Source organism: Coenobita brevimanus, chromosome 94 (genome assembly GCF_032717465.1).
Source record: "Coenobita brevimanus isolate Jiangsu-jjx chromosome 94, ASM3271746v2, whole genome shotgun sequence".
NCBI classification, from domain to species: Eukaryota; Metazoa; Arthropoda; class Malacostraca; order Decapoda; family Coenobitidae; genus Coenobita; species Coenobita brevimanus.
In genome coordinates, this window is record NC_137047.1 from 10,287,944 (window position 1) to 10,304,295 (window position 16,352).

Below are 16,352 nucleotides of genomic sequence, written 5' to 3' on the forward strand. Positions count from 1 at the left end.
TTTAAAGTGCAATACAGATTTTAGCAGAATCTGTAGAGACATGAGAAATTCCAACGAGGCAATTAGGCAACTTTCTTTTTCAGTTACGCAAACAATAATCTATAAAAACGCCTTAATTACAAAGAAATGCAGATTATCGTAATCAGTAAAGCTTATGGATGAATGCGAAGCGTGTGCGTTGCAGCCGGTGAATCCAGCAAGTATGAAGTTAGGTCAGGGTCTTCCAGGAACTGCACTTGACTGCCCAACACGCCAACCATCCCTCACACCCCAGGCACATCATTACGCCAGGGGGTGCCATTCTGACCGACCTAGGCTTAGAAATCTTCTTCCTCCTTATCATCATCATTATCATCATCATCACTATTATCCAAACCCCCTTTCTCACTTATGGACGCATAGTAATACGGTCATAATATATTTCCTCGTTTTAATCACAGCGTTGAGTCGGACGGATGGACATAAAATTCCTCACACATCACGTTACATCTAGTGGAATAATGGCCACTCTCTGTTACTGCTGTGGCCTAAGGTTCATATACCTTAACTCGGTGGACTGCAGGCTTAAGTTCCTCGTCGCCTGCACTCCACCATCTTCCTATTGGTGATCAAAGGAAGGTGAAGGACATTTGTATAACGCGTGAAGACGACCCTCTGACCTCTCGAGCGTCTGTGTGTGTGTGTGTGTGTGTGTGTGTGTGTGTGTGTGTGTGTGTGTGTGTGTGTGTGTGTGTGTGTGTGTGTGTGTGTGTGTGTGTCAAGGCCACAATCATCAAGCCAGCCAGGCAGTTCAGGGTGGAGGTCATAAGCCGGCAGGTCTGGCACATGGCACCATAATATCCTCACGCACGCACACGGACGCAACTACACACGCACGCACGCAATCAGGCACGGAGGAGGGCATGGAGGTTAGTAGGTAGGTAGGAAGGTAGTCAGACAGACAGACAGGTAGTTCTGCAGGGAAGCAGGTGTGATAAGTATGCAGGCAGGTAGGCAGGATGCAATAAGGCAGGAAGGGAGGAAAGCATGGGAATGGCAGGTTGCCTGGCATGCAGGTAGGTAGGTAGGTAGGAAGGTAGGTAGACAGGTAGGTAGGTCGGTAGGTGGGCAGGTAGGTAGGTAGGCAGGCAGACAGGCAGGCAGGCAGGCAGGAAGCAGTAAGGTAAGAAGAGAGAACATCAAGGAAATGGTAGGTTGGTAGGTAGACAAGTAGGTAAGAAGATAAATAAGCGAGTATTCAGGCAGGAAGTAGGAATGAGGGAAAAAAAAAAAGCATGGAAATGGCGGGCAGGTAACATGGACAGAGCTTGGTTGTGAGGAAAGCAGGAATGGGGATACAAGGGAATAAGAGCATGAATGAGGACAGACAAGGATAAAATAAAAAAAGGCACAAACAACGATTAAGGAAGGAATATGGCTATATAAAGATGAGGACCTGAGAGCAGGGAGGCAGGCAAGACTAGGAGAAAGACGGGACTACAAAGAATTAGGCACGTGGATGAAGGAAGCAAGAGGAAAGAACAAAGGCACGAATACAGACAAAGATAAATTCAGAAAGAGAGACAAATAAAGATAACGAAAGCAGGAACGCAAAGAAAATTACGAAGGGAGAGACATAAGGATGAACGAAGAACTACAGAAAAGGACGGACATATAAAGATAAAGAGAAGAATAATGATAAATAGAGGCTGGACAGGGAGGCAAGGATAGTAGGTGGTGGCCGGCAATAGACTCTGTTTTCTGGTACAGCGATCAAGCAAAGGAGACCCATCAGTATCCACTACACCCATCCACCACTAGGAAGGGGAGGATAGGTGGGTGACAGAGAGGGACAGAGACAAACACAGAGAGACAGAGACAGAGACAAAGAGAGGGAGGGGGGGAGGGGAGTTATAAAGCTACACACTGCACACAGACCTTACCGTCCTTTACGAAGTGGTCCAGTACTACTGTACTACTAATGATACTTGGCACACTGAATGATGAATGACAGAAGTGCAAGATATAGACTCCAAAATGAATAAATCAGTCGCCAGCTCATGACTGTCACCACCATCACCATCTTCATCACCACCACCTGCAACACGTTCATCACCATCAACACACCACTACTACCACCACCATTAAAAAAAATTACCATCACTACCACTAAAAACAATGACACTCCCACTCCCCCCCCTCCTATCTCCACCACAATCCCCATCCATCCCCACCACCATCATCACCATTCCCACCCCCTTCCCTCAACACAATCACCATCACAACCACCTCCACCTCCACCACCACCATTAACTCCACCTTTATCATTCCCTCCCACCTCCATCACCACCTATACCCCCAACCCCCACTACTCCCCCTCCCCCACCACCTCCACCCCCCCCCAGCCCCAGGAAATTATCGTTCCTCTATTTCCCATCGCCAGCCACCAGCACCCCGGGTCGGAAATTGTCCCACCAAAACTTATCTTACGCTGTTTTTCCTATTCCTCTCTCTCTCTCTCTCTCTCTCTCTGTTTATTAAGGGTGAGAGGTGGTTTCCTATACTAACTGCATTACTTCGAGACGTCTCTAATATGCTAAGTAAAATCGCCAGAGAGAGAGAGAGAGAAAGAGAGAGAGAGAGAGAGAGAATACCAAAAGTCACAAAGTCCATTAAGGCAGCGGACAGGTCTGAATCAGTGACCCTGTATTTCCTTCGCACGTGTTCAAATGACACTGCTACTACAACAGGTCTTTCATCAGCTTAAGAAAATCGTCTGACGGTACCAGGAGTAGATTAATTTTTTAATCTATGAGGAAGGGTTGACGGAGAACTCTTCTAACTCCTTTAAAAGTGATGTCTCTCTAACGCTGAATGAAAATAACATTCTAATATCCACAATGTAAGAGCAATAACTTGAGCTCTTCCCTGTTGTGTCCAGTGGAATTCAAGTCATGTAATCTTAAATCATTCCTTCAACGTTAGAGTGTCAAGGCAAATGGGCCATTACTGAATCCTTTCCTGATCTGAGTAAACCAAATAAAAACGTATGGTAATACAAAAAAAAAAAAGAAAGAAAAAAAAAAAAAAAGTGTCTAGTAATAGCACAAATCAAATAACGGAAATGTCAAGAACAAAATAAAGGAAACGTCTAGAAATAACATGAACAAAACAAAGGCAACGTCTCGCAATAACATGAATAAAGGAAACATCTTTCAAGGCGTCAGAATGCCAATCACGCAATCCTAAACCATGCACCTGGCGGCGGAGAACCAGCGGTGTGTCATTAGTAGCCTACAATTGAGGGAGTAATCAGCATGGAGAGGCCAGGGCTAATTTGGACGCAGCAGTGGGGATAACAAGTAATTCATTAGCGGTGCCCTAATTCCGCTGGATATTGCCGGGAACTCGACTCATTAATTGATTACACTGATTAACTGATTTGAAGTCAATTACCCCCCCACCCCACCCCAAAAAAAAATACAATTGGCTCGCTCTGCCCAGGTGATGAAGCTGTTATATTCTGTGGTATATTTTTACATATAAGGATACAACATATCACTCGTCTACTTACACTTGGTACACTTGGTTGAAGGTGTTTGATTTATTCTAGACGGATTACGTTATAAATGAAATGGATTACCATGGCTTTGGGATGAATCAGTTTCCATGTTTCGACAGTAAATGTGGGACCTTGGTGTCAAGTTGACTGCTGCGTGTCGTATACTAGAAGATTGTGACTTGGTATAAACATTGACTTAATAACCATCGTGCAATCGATAGGCACTAATCCTAAACATTCTCCTTCCTTCAAACACTGTACTTCTTCAGCTCTCCTACTGCTAACACCTACAGGGCTTAATGTAGTAGAGTATTTCATCAGGGAGAGAGAGAGAGAGAGAGAGAGAGAGAGAGAGAGAGAGGTTGGTAAGTTGTCTCCATTACTTATCCTAAGGGTCCATTAGCGTATGCTCACAACCCATTTACCCCCATCCATTACAGTACTCAACCTACATTAATCTCTCTCTTTCTCTCTCTCTCTCTCTCTGAAAAACGGTAAAACTATACTCCTATATGTCCAATTTTATTGACAGAGTGGAAAAAAATATAGTGGCTGATTCCATAAACTAAACTCTTTACATCCCGTGACTTTTTTTTTATTTGTTTACTTCTGCCATCCTCAGATGGACAAGGGGATAGATTATATCCTTCACTATCCTTTCGCTGCTAAGGGAAGCCTCTTGAACTGAATAAAATCGTACTTAAAAATTGCAGGAGAAATGTGTAAAAAATACGTCATCGGAATGAAGGTGTTCACGTTATCATCAACCCTATCAGTAACCTTTAAAACTGATGTTGGAGAGTGACGCCTTCATGTGGTGACACTGATGTAACCTGGAGGCATCGCTTTCCGGTTAAAGAAACGTCCTTCATTTCCCTCAGTATCCCCTGAAAGGTGGATGATGGACTGCAGGAGGACAGTTTTAGCCTGCAGTCCACCCTGGGGCCACAAGAACAGCAACAACAACAACAAAGCAAAACAAAAACAACAAAACAGCAATAACTACCGATAACCCTTAACCCCTTCAATCCCATGACGCATTTTCTTATTTTACTCTTCCTATTCACAGATGATTTTGTTCAGCTTTGGAAGGCTCTGTAGAAATGAAGAGGCTAAATATGGCTAAATGTAACCTCTTCAGCTAGAAAAATCCCCTCTAATCCCAATAAAATCGCATCAAGGTAGCAACAATAAACCTCTGAAATACCGGTGACGTCATCCAATGCAAGGGGTTAAAACACAGCTAACGACTCTCTCTCTCTCTCTCTCTCTCTCTCTCTCTCTCTCTCTCTCCACACAGTTGTACTCCCGCCTGGCAAACCCTCTGTGGTCTGATTTACGGAGAGTCAGCGCAAGAGGCAAACAGCTGCGCACAGGTACAGCCAATGACAAAAGTGAAGATTACAAACGCGAGTCACAGTTCTTTGGGATAGAGGGAAGGACAATCTGGGGGGGAGGGACGGCTGGTTACAGCGACAGTTAGAGGACTTCTTTCTTACTATCCTTCTCTCTTCCTGGTTCTTCCTTTCTTTGTCATTCTTTCCTTCCATCTTTTTTTTTCCTTTTCTTTTCTCTTCTTTCTTTCTATCTTTCTTTCCTTGCACATTTTCTTTCTTTCCTTTCCATCTCTTTCTTTCTTTGTTTCTGTTTTCTTTCCTTCCACCTTTCTTTCTTTTTCTTTCTTTCCTTCCTTCTTGTTCTTTCTTTAATTTTTGCTCCCTCCAGTTTTCTTCAACAGGGAGAGACTATTTGGACAGAAGGGATTTGGTGCAGGCTTCATAATCCGGTGAATTACCTGGGTGCTCGTCTATGCTGAATAAAATCGTCTGGCATCAGCAAAAAAAAAAAAAAAAAAAAAAAAAAAAAAAAAAGCTAATTCACGTCCTCGGGTTGAAGGGATAAAGACGCAACACAAAGTCTATCGACTACACGTGTCACTCAGGCAGGCCATCAATTTCTGCCGAGTTCTGATCTTCCCTCTGAGTAAGACCCAACACAGTCAATGTTACAACCAGGTCCCCAGCAGCAGAGCAAGACCAAAAATAAAATACCCAAGTCACAGTTCACTAGAGAAATCTATCTATCTATCTATATACTAGAGAAATAGTGGAGGAAAATCTGGTTAAAGTTGCAGCTTGGATTTTCTCTCTCTGTTTAAGGGGATAACTCGTACGTTTCCTGGAATAAACCCAGCCACAGTCAATGTTTCATCCAGGTCCCCAACAGCACAGCAGGTTGCAAAGCCAAAGATATATACAAAACCTGGGTCACGGATCTCTCGGGAAAGGGTACAGGACAATCGGGTTAAAGCTGCAGCTCCCGTTTTCTCCCGGTTTTAGGGCGATGGGGGTAACTCGTACGTTTTCCCCCCGCCCTGGCCTTGACCTCCTCTTTTAATGGGGCTTGAAACGGTGGCTGCTGCCCGTCGTATATCAGAGGGGGCTGTGCTCGCGTGCCGCCGCCCCATCCCTTCCACGCTTACAGGTTTAGAGGGGATTTGGTGTTGGGAGTCGGGAGTGGGTTTTCATGTGGACGTCTGTGTTGGGGTGTGGGGAGAGTTGGTCGGGGAGACAGTGAAGGGGAGTCAGTGGGGGTATATGGTTGGGGAGAGATGGCGAGGGGGACATTAGAGGAGGGGACATGGTATGGTTTCGTGGGGGAGACAGTGAAGGGAAGTTAGTGGGGAATATGGTGGGGGTGATGATGAGGGGGAATTAGTGGAGAATATGGTGGGGGAAATGAGGGGGAGTTAGTGGAGAATATGGTGGGGAAGAGTTGGTGCGGGATATGGTGAGGAACAGCAGGAAGGGAGACAGGGTAAAGGGACAGTAGGATGAGAACAAATTGGGGGGAAAGTATGGTGGGGTGGCATTGAGTGAAGGGACAGTAAGTGTAAACAGAAGGTACAGGGAAAGGTGAGAGGAAAGTAAAATGGACAGTACATAGGTAGGGACAAGATAAGGAGAGGAGGTGGAGGGGACAGTAAGAGAGAGGGGGACTGTAAGTCAGGACAGCAAGTGAAGAGATGGAAGAGGGAGGAAACGAAGATCACGGGAGAGTGAAAGGGATATCAGAAACTTGGGGGGACAGACGATGGGGGAACGATGGTAAGGAGAGAATGAAATGGAGTGTAGTAAGTGGGAAATAATAGGTGGGAAGGGGGAAAGGCACCAGACGGGGGAAAGAAGATGTGGGAAGAGTGAAAGTGGTAAAAGTCAGTGGGAATATTAAGTGGGGGATACAAGGAATGGACAGTAAGTGACAGACAAGTGGCAAGAAACAGTAGTAAGTGGAGGGAGTAAGTCAGGACCAGGAGGAGGGGAAAAACAAGGGGAGAGGGTTTTCATGTGAACGACTGTGTTTTGGCCAGCCTACAAGGTCGACTGAGGGAAAATGGTTGATCTGGGACGTGACAGGCTTTCTGGACTAAGGACGAGGGGAATTAAAGGGTAAAAGACTGGGCAGAGAGAAAGTGAATTAGGTCAAGGGGAAAGTTAACAAAATTCTTCCCCCACCCCGTCTCTCTCTCTCTCTCTCTCTCTCTCTCTCTCTCTTCCTCCCTCCACGACAGGCTCCATATTTTCCTGATCACCACGCCCACACCGTCTCACATCGCTAACCTCTTCCCCTCGCTTCTCCAGGCAAGTTTATAATTTTGTACCTTTCAATACCTCACTACCTTTAAAACCTGTACACATACTTTTTTTTTGGGGGGAGAGAGAGAGAGAGAGAGAGAGAGAGAGAGAGAAAGAACCTAGTTGCCCAGCTCATAACAACCCCTCCCCTACCTCTCTCCCCTCGTCCCACATCTCGCACCACAACCTTGCAGCAAAATTGGGTTACTGTGTCCTTGGGTGCTAAATGCAAAATTATTAATCCTTTCAGTGCCAGGACATCTAGTGTTACATGTGTCGCAAGAGGCAGGGTGTCTGAGATCGACCGCGGCTTAATGATCTGCCTTTTACTGTTGTTGCTGGAGAAAACTTTGACTTCAACTTTCACCATACCCCCACCTCCCGTTCTAAGATGCCCACCTTCACAGGGAATACTACCCCTGTCTTGGCCCACGCTCCACACAATCCCAGTCTGTCCTATCCACACTTCTCTGTCCACCTAACTAATTTCCCCCTCCCTCCTCCCACTGAACTTATTGAGGATAATTGTTTACTTACATATTCCTGACCGTCCTACAATGGTTAGCTTCATAGGGTATACTCTCCCTGTTGTACCTCATCATCCTTCCCCATTTCATCCCGCCGGCCACATGTTACTTGTCTCTCACCACCCGTCATCCATCACCCACCTCTCACCACACGTCACCCATGACTGGTATATCGCCACTCGTTACTCTCCATTAGTTATTCATTATCATTTGACTCACCACTCTTCCCTTATTGCTCGCGACTCATCACTACCTGCAGCCCTTTACCCCCCCCCCCTCATTCATCACACACCACACCTCCAACCACTTACCACTCTTTCCACACACCACACCGCTACCATTCACCACTCTTTCCACACACCACACCCGCTGACTCTCACCACTCTTTCCACACACCACACCCGCTGACTCTCACCATTATTTCCACACACCACACTCCAACTACTCACCACTTTCCACACACCATGCCCGCTACCACTCACCATTCTTTCCACACACCACACTCCCGTCACCAGTCAATCACCATTCGCACTTCTGATTCCCCATCCATTATCCGGCCCTCGTCCCTCCTCCCCCTTCCCTCTTCCCCCCTTTCCCTCTCCCTCCCTCCTCCCCCTCCCTCTCCCCTCCGGTCACAAGGCAGCATAAAATGCAAGGTGTCCCCGGGGCCGAGTGAGACACCACGCAACCACCTGCCCCCGTATGCTAATGAGATCCCGGGGGTCATGAGGATGGGGGAAGCCAGGTGGGGAATTCGAGAGAGGGAAGAAGGTCGTGCGGAAGAAGGGGACTGGGGAGAGAGGACTGTGGGGAAAGAAGGGACTGGGAAGAGAGGGCTGTAGGGAAGGAAGGGACTAGAAGAAAGGACTGTGGGGAAAGAAGGGACTGGGGAGAGAGGATTGTGGGGAAGGAAGGGACTGGGGAGAGAGGACTGTGGGGAAAGAAGGGACAAAGGAGAGAGGACTGTGGGGAGAGAAGGGACTGGGGAAAGAGGACTGTGGGGATGGAAGGGATTGGAGAGAGAGGACTATGGGGAAGGAAGGGACTGGGGAGAGAGGACTGTGGGGAAGGAAGGGACTGGGGAGAGAGGACTGTGGGGAAGGAAGGGACTGGGGAGAGAGGACTGTGGGCAAGGAAGAGACTGGGGAGAGAGGACTGTGGGGAAGGAAGGGACTGGGGAGAGAGGACTGTGGGGAAGGAAGGGACTGGGGAGAGAGGACTGTGGGGAAGGATGGGATTGGGGAGAGAGGACTGTGGGGCGGGGAGGAAAACAGGTGGAAGGAAAATGCGTAAAAGGATGGTGGGTGAGAACAGAATATGGGGTTACAATGCGTGGGAGGTGAGTGGGTGAGGTGACTGCGTGGAGAGAAGAGTATGTGAGGTGAAGCTGGGTGGGAAGGAGGAGAGTGGGTGGGGTGACAGTGGGTAGGGAGGAGAATAGGTGAAGGGGAAAGGTCGTAACGAGATGGCAGTTTTTTTTTTTTTTTTTTATGCGAGGAAGAAGGAACCAAAGGCCATGAGCCCGCAGTAACAGTTCCCTCCAAGAGAAAAACAAAATACAATATAGAGCCAAATTCAAGATCCGATCATTTTGAGATGCCTGGACACACTGCGTTTGAAAGACTGGAGATCATAGGCAGCAGGAAATACAGACAGAGGGAGACAGTTCCAGAGCTGACCTGTTGCATAAATGAAAGACTGGGAGTAACGGTTAACTCTTGCATTAGAGAGTTGGACAGAAAAAGGATGAGAGTTTGCTGCCAGACGGGTGCTACGCGCCCGTCGTAGAGGTGGAGGAATGCAAGCAGACAGTTCAGAGGAGCAGTGACCATTAAAGTAGCGATAGAAAAGAGATAAAGATGCAACAGTGCGGCGAAGAGACAGAGGTTGAAGGGAGTCAGTAAGAGGAGGAGAGTTAATGAGACGAAAAGCCTTTGACTCCACCCTATTGAGAAGAGCTGTATGTTGGGAGCCTCCCCACACATGAGAGTTGTACTCCACACAGGGGCGGATAAAACCCCTGTATAGAGTCAACAATTGTGCAGAGGTAAAGGAAGAGCGGAGTCGGCTTAGCACACCCAATCTCTTGGAAGCAGATTTTACAAGAGATGTAATATGATCTTTCCAAGATAAGTCCCGAGTAAATGAAACCCCAAGCATGTTCAAGGATGATGCAGGATTAAGCTGAATATTATTAAACATTAGTGGGTATACCTGTGGAAGATTTTGTCGGGTTGATAGGTGTAAGAACTGAGTCTTAGATGCATTAAAGACAACCATATTATTTTTACCCCAGTCAGAGATACGAGCCAAATCAGACATTAGGTGTGCCATAGCCTCATCCCTTGTTTCTTGAAGTAACTGTTCCGATGGGTGTTGCGGGAACCGAATGGAAAGGTGAAGGGTGGAGTCATCAGCGTATGAGTGGATAGGGTTAGATGTACAGCTTAGAAGATCATTGATGAATAAAAGGAAGAGAGTTGGTGATAGGACAGAGCCCTGAGGAACACCACTGTTGATAGATCTAGGAGAAGAACGATGGCCGTCTACAACAGCGGCTATAGAACGACCAGAAAGGAAGCTAGCGATGAAGGCACAGATAGAAGGATAGAAACCGTAGGAGGGCAGTTTGGAAATTAAAGATTTATGCCAGACTCGATCGAAAGCCTTTGAGATGTCAAGTGCAATGGCAAAGCTTTCGCCAAAGTCCCGAAAGGAGGATGACCAGGAGTCTGAAAGGTAGGTGAGAAGATCGCCAGTGGAGCGTCCCTGATGGAACCCATACTGACGATCGGAAAGAAGGTTGTGATAGGAAAGATGCCTTAAAATTTTTCTATTAAGAATTGACTCGAAAACTTTTGAAATACAGGACGTTAAAGCAATTGGACGATAGTTGGAGGGTTGGGAGTGGTCACCCTTCTTTGGGACTGGCTGAATGAGAGCAAACTTCCAGCAAGAAGGAAAGGTACAAGTTGACAGACAAAGGCGAAAGAGTTTGCCTAGGCAGGGTGTAAGCACAGAAGCACAGTTCTTGAGAACAACAGGAGGGACCCCATCAGGCCCATATGCCTTGTTAGTACTGAGGCCAGTGATGGCAGAAAATACATCAACTGAAGAAATTTTAATGTCAGCCATGAGGAAGTCAGAGGGGGGAAGTGATGGAGGAACAGCAGCACCGGAATCGTCTAAGGTAGAATTGGAGGAGAAAGTCTGTGCGAAGAGATCTGCTTTATCAGTAGAAGAAACAGCTACAGAACCATCAGAGTAGAAAAGAGGAGGGAAGGATGATGAGGTAAAGTTGTTAGAAAGATTTTTGGCAAGATGCCAGAAGGAGCGGGAAGAATTCGAGTTGGAGAGTTGAGAGCATTTAGTATGGATGAAATTATTTTTAGCAGAGCGAAGAACAGACTTAGCACGATTCCGGGCAGAAACGTAAAGATGATGAGATTCAGGGGTGGGTTGGCTCCGGTACCTTTTGTAGGCCCTCTCCTTGTTGCGGACAGCATTAGAACAAGCGTGATTAAACCAAGGCTTTCTTGCGTTAGTCAAAGGATATGAGAAAGGAATGTATGCTTCCATGCCCGAGAGAATAACCTCCGTAATGCGCACGGCACACTCAGATGGCTCACGGCCATGGAAGCAATAATCATTCCAGGGAAAATCAAAGAAGTACTGCCTGAGGACCTCCCAGTCAGCGGCTCCAAAATGCCACAGACGACGTTTCCCTGGAGGGTCCACAGGCCGTACCGGAGTGATAGGACAGGTTAAGGTAATAAGGTTGTGATCGGAGGAGCCCAACGGAGAGAAAAGATTAACAGAGTAAGCAGAAGGATTAGTTGTGAGGAAGAGGTCAAGTATGTTGGAGCTCTCTCCAAGGCGGTCAGGGATACGGGTAGGGTGCTGTACAAGCTGCTCTAGGTCATTAAGGATAGAAAAGATGTAGGCTTGTTCACCAGGTGGATCCGTGAAAGGAGAGGAGAGCCAAAGGTGGTGGTGAATATTGAAGGTTAGTTTTTTATTTTACGTTAGTTTTTTATTTTACGTTACATCATTTTACTTCATACAGCTTAGGTGTGTCCATTCATTGTCTCTGGGTTACATAGACAAAAATTTACTAACAGGAAATGCGAGAAGAAAATTAAGTACATCAAGATATATATAAATAATACTAATACTAATCCTACTACTACTACTACTAATAATAATAATAAAAACAACAACAACAAGAGTCATAATCATAATCATAATACGGTAATAATAATAATAATAATAATAATAATAATACGAGGACTCAAAACAGGAAGTACAGTGACCGTATAATGATAATAACTATGACGAATGATACAGGCTGAATGTAATACCAGGAACAGAGGGTGAAGTACAATGCAGGTGTAATTACGAGAACTAATTACGGCACTAACGAGCAAACGAGCCAAAAATAAGGATAAGGACAACAGGCACATAGGAATACACTACAGTATTATTTGCCTGTCTATATATTTATCTATCCATATCTATCTTTGTCTCTATCTACCTATCTATCCACTTATCTATATCTACCTACCTACCTACCCACCTACTTATCAATCTATCTATCTATCCATCAGTCTGTCTATCTATCTTTCTATCTATCTATCTATTATTTATCAGCCAAACGAACCTGGTAATTCATCCACGAACAGGTCAGTAAAATGCAATCATAAATTTCGACAACATGATGTGCTACAGGCAGGCTGGACTCCCCACAATGAGACTCGAGGTTTTTGTGTGATGGAATGCCACCAAGGGCGTAGGCCAGTCACCCGCCCTTACAATATGTTCCGGACAGCGGTAGCCTAGTCACGGGGCCTTACGCTTGGGAGGACGTTATATGGGACTGGTTGTTTTGATTCTTTTTGTATGAATTTTTTGCAACGCTATCTTACATAATTTAATTCAATATTTAGGTGGGGATAAAGGTTGCTGTGGTGGTGGTGGTGGTGATGATGATGATGATGATGATAATGAATTTCAGAGGGAACACAAAAATAAATATGAAAGAGTATCTGGACAGAAGTAAGATGCGGACGCAATAATGACAACTGTAAGTTTAGTTCGTACAACAAAGAATGAACAGGAGGACGCAAGAAAAGAGGATAAGTGCAGGAGGAGAGAAAATAATACAGTAATGAGGGTAAGGAGAGAGGGAAGGGGGAGTTCAATTTTGACGCATTTATGGGAATTATAATAATGACTCTATTATTATGAGAGAAATTTGCCGATCGCGGATTCAATAAGGGGAGGGGGAAGGAACAGAGATACAAAAAACAGGACACGAACACTGTGAGACGTACAGATGTAATTATAATAAGTACAGGAATTAGGATACAAACTCTTGCATACAGTGAGACGCATTTAATTTTTACCGCACCAATAGTGACGGCCAAATCCAGTGTATGTCCCAAACTGTGTCACTCGCTGAACGAATCAGTGTGCCGTTTTGAATGTTGAAATTTGGTGCGTTCCAACAACAGGGTTTCATGAACGTGCGTGTAGTGTGCATTTGGGGTATGCCTGGAATGTCTGGGGTGTTTCTAAGACGTGTGTCTAATGACACACGACACTTTTTGGAATGTACTAGGGTGGTAGATACGCCTGGGGTGGTTGCGGCTATCAAAGGTGTCCTTCGTCTTGCTACTACTCCCAGAAGCTTTTCATATTACGAGATACCTCTCGTAGTGAATGATTTGATGAGATGAAAGCTATCGACTCCACCCTGCAAAAAGATGTATGCGGTTCCAGCAAGCACGTAAGCACACACACACACACACACACACACACACACACACACACACACACACACACACACACACAGAGTTCTCGTAGTGAAAGGGATAAATACATAGATACCACCGGCATGAGCCTGAGCCACCACAGTAAAACACACCTGTACCCACAACTATATATATACAGTGAGGGACAAAAGTTATCCTGTTGTTCCCCTGTGTCTGCTTCAAATTAAGGGCACGTCCAGCATTTTCCTCCCTAACGCATCAGATCAATCAGAATCATCTATGGGCAGAAAAACATAACGACACCTATCTCAGCTTAGGAACAATAGCCAACATAAGCAAGTGTGAAAAATAAGAGGTGAAATATCAGACGAAATTTCTTTACATTTTATATTGAAAAACTGTGCCTGTGTCTGGCCCTGTCCTCTTGTTTAAACCTCCTGCCCTCTCCTCCCTTTCCTCAAGCATTTTTTGCTCTCGGACACAGTCGAGTTAGATTATTCTAGCTAATTATCCAGTCCAGCTTGTCTCGCTGTCTCCAGAGTCGGTGATATCACCTGTACTTCCCTTTTCTTTTCCTCTCCTCCTATCCCCCTCTCCTCCCAATCTCCCGATCCCCCCTCTCCTTCCCTCTCGTCCTATCCCTCTCTCCACTCTGGCTCCTCCTCCCCATCCCCCCTATGGTCACTTCCAGCTTGCTCCACTGGCTGAGTGGGACAGAAGGGGTGGAAACTGAAATTATACTGCTTCGGTCAGAACATAAACTTCTGCCGCAGACAAACATTTCTACCTGAGTCCACAGATACTGCACATTTTCTTATTTTCCTTTTTCTTTTTTTTTTCTTTTTTTTTTTCGTTGCTGCAGTCTACATATGGAAATTCTCTTTCAGTTCGGTGATGAAATTTTTAGCTATATCAGCTTAAATCTAGGTTAGTTCAGTTCGCAGATGAAAATTCACGTCACATAAAAGCACTGAAATGAAAAGTTTACAGATCCTCTTTACCATCTATACATTTACCGATCAACACCAGCCATTATTCTTTCCTGTATAAAAAGAAGGGACCAAAGTTTCCCGTCTTCAAAAAAAAAAAAAAAAAAAAAAAAAAAAAAAGCAAGATGAGTTCACTGCAAGATGCCCGGAAGCTGTCCATCAAGCTTACAATATATATGAATAAAAGTAGTAACGTCGGCAAAATCAACCAAGACACAATCCACTGACAGTGAGATATAGTATAATGATGATGATGATAATGAGCACAGGTGTATGCAACAACGGTTGGGATAGACTTCAGAACTGCACATCCAAATTCACACATGTCGCTAAAGCCTCCCTCAAAACGTCCCACAATCTCAGGAATATCGCCCAAGAAGAACACTCTGAAACCTGGAGAATATCGGGACAGGTATTGCAACATGGAAGTGAATATCGGCAGATGAAGCTACAACTGGCAAGGCTGGTCCCTATGGAGATTTGGCTATTCTGGGCAGCAGCGGCAGACATTACAGCAAGCACTGCAACTGTAGCCGAGTGTTAAAATGACGTTCTGTCTTGCTGAGTATGCTACAGGTAATGAGGAGATGCATCTTTACTTCTGTGCAAATGTGCGTGAAGAACGTACGAGTTTACATACACAGACTACTCCATTCAAGTATTACACACACTCCTCCCTTTTAAGCGCGCGCGCACACACGCACGCACGCGCACACACACACACACACACACACACACACACACACACACACACACACACACACACACACACACACACACACACACACACACACACACACACACACACTTCTCCTTCTATCACCCCCCTCCTAGAACACAGGAGGGAGGCGGGCTGGGATGGCGAGAGGTCCCGGGTGCACATCTGATACCGCGGGGGAGGGGGGGGGGAGGTGAGACGTGATAAGATAAGAAGCGGAAGCAGAGAGGGAGGTAGGTCGGGGTGTCACTGATAAAGCTCTCTCTCTCTCTCTCTCTCTCTCTCTCTCTCTCCACTTGGTTCATTACACCTGAATATACCTGTAATTTAGTTGTGTAAGCTTGAGTGATGGGCTCCGTAATCATAAAGGTTTCTTCTACTTCATTAATTTTGAACAGACGTATTATGAAGACTAATTATTCGTGTGTGTGTGTGTGTGTAATGTTTTTTCTCCTTCTAATTTGGGTATCCATGTCATGAGGGCCTGAGTTTCTTCTAAATGACAAAGTGATTTCAAGTGGGATATCATGAGTTTTTGTGTGATCATGTGCCCAGCTGAGGCATTTATAGAATTATCTGATGTTTATATTTTCCTACAGAAGTTGACATGATGACATGGAACGTGGCTTAGAACATCTCACCAGATCAAAGATTTTTAATTATATATACTGTAGTTTTTTATATATACAAACAAGCTGCAGTTTGACTCTTCATTAACGGGATGAAAGATGAAAATTACACCTATATATGTACTCCAAAATCCATCTTCGGACACAACAATAAAAACGAAACAGGATTCAGAAGAACCAACGATGAGAAGTTTCAACGGAATTATAGGAGAGGCAGACACATATAATCTGACAAAGCGTACGTTGGGCATGTAAAAGTTATGGACTAAAACAACTGAATGAGCAAAGTCTACATATTTATACAACCAGCTTGAGAAACGCAAAAACGAAACGAATGTGGAAAAGACTAAGTAGAAACCTAAGGAAATAAACAGCTCTCCTCTTCACTGGCACTACAGATCGTTATTAAGATAATACTATGGTAATGATGGCTGTCTGATTCTAAAATGTTGATGAAAGCAATTTTTTTTTCTCTCTTTCAGTGATGGTGAGTGTCGATTTTAGTCTTTATGGTGTGATAGATGTTCCTGTAACTTCCG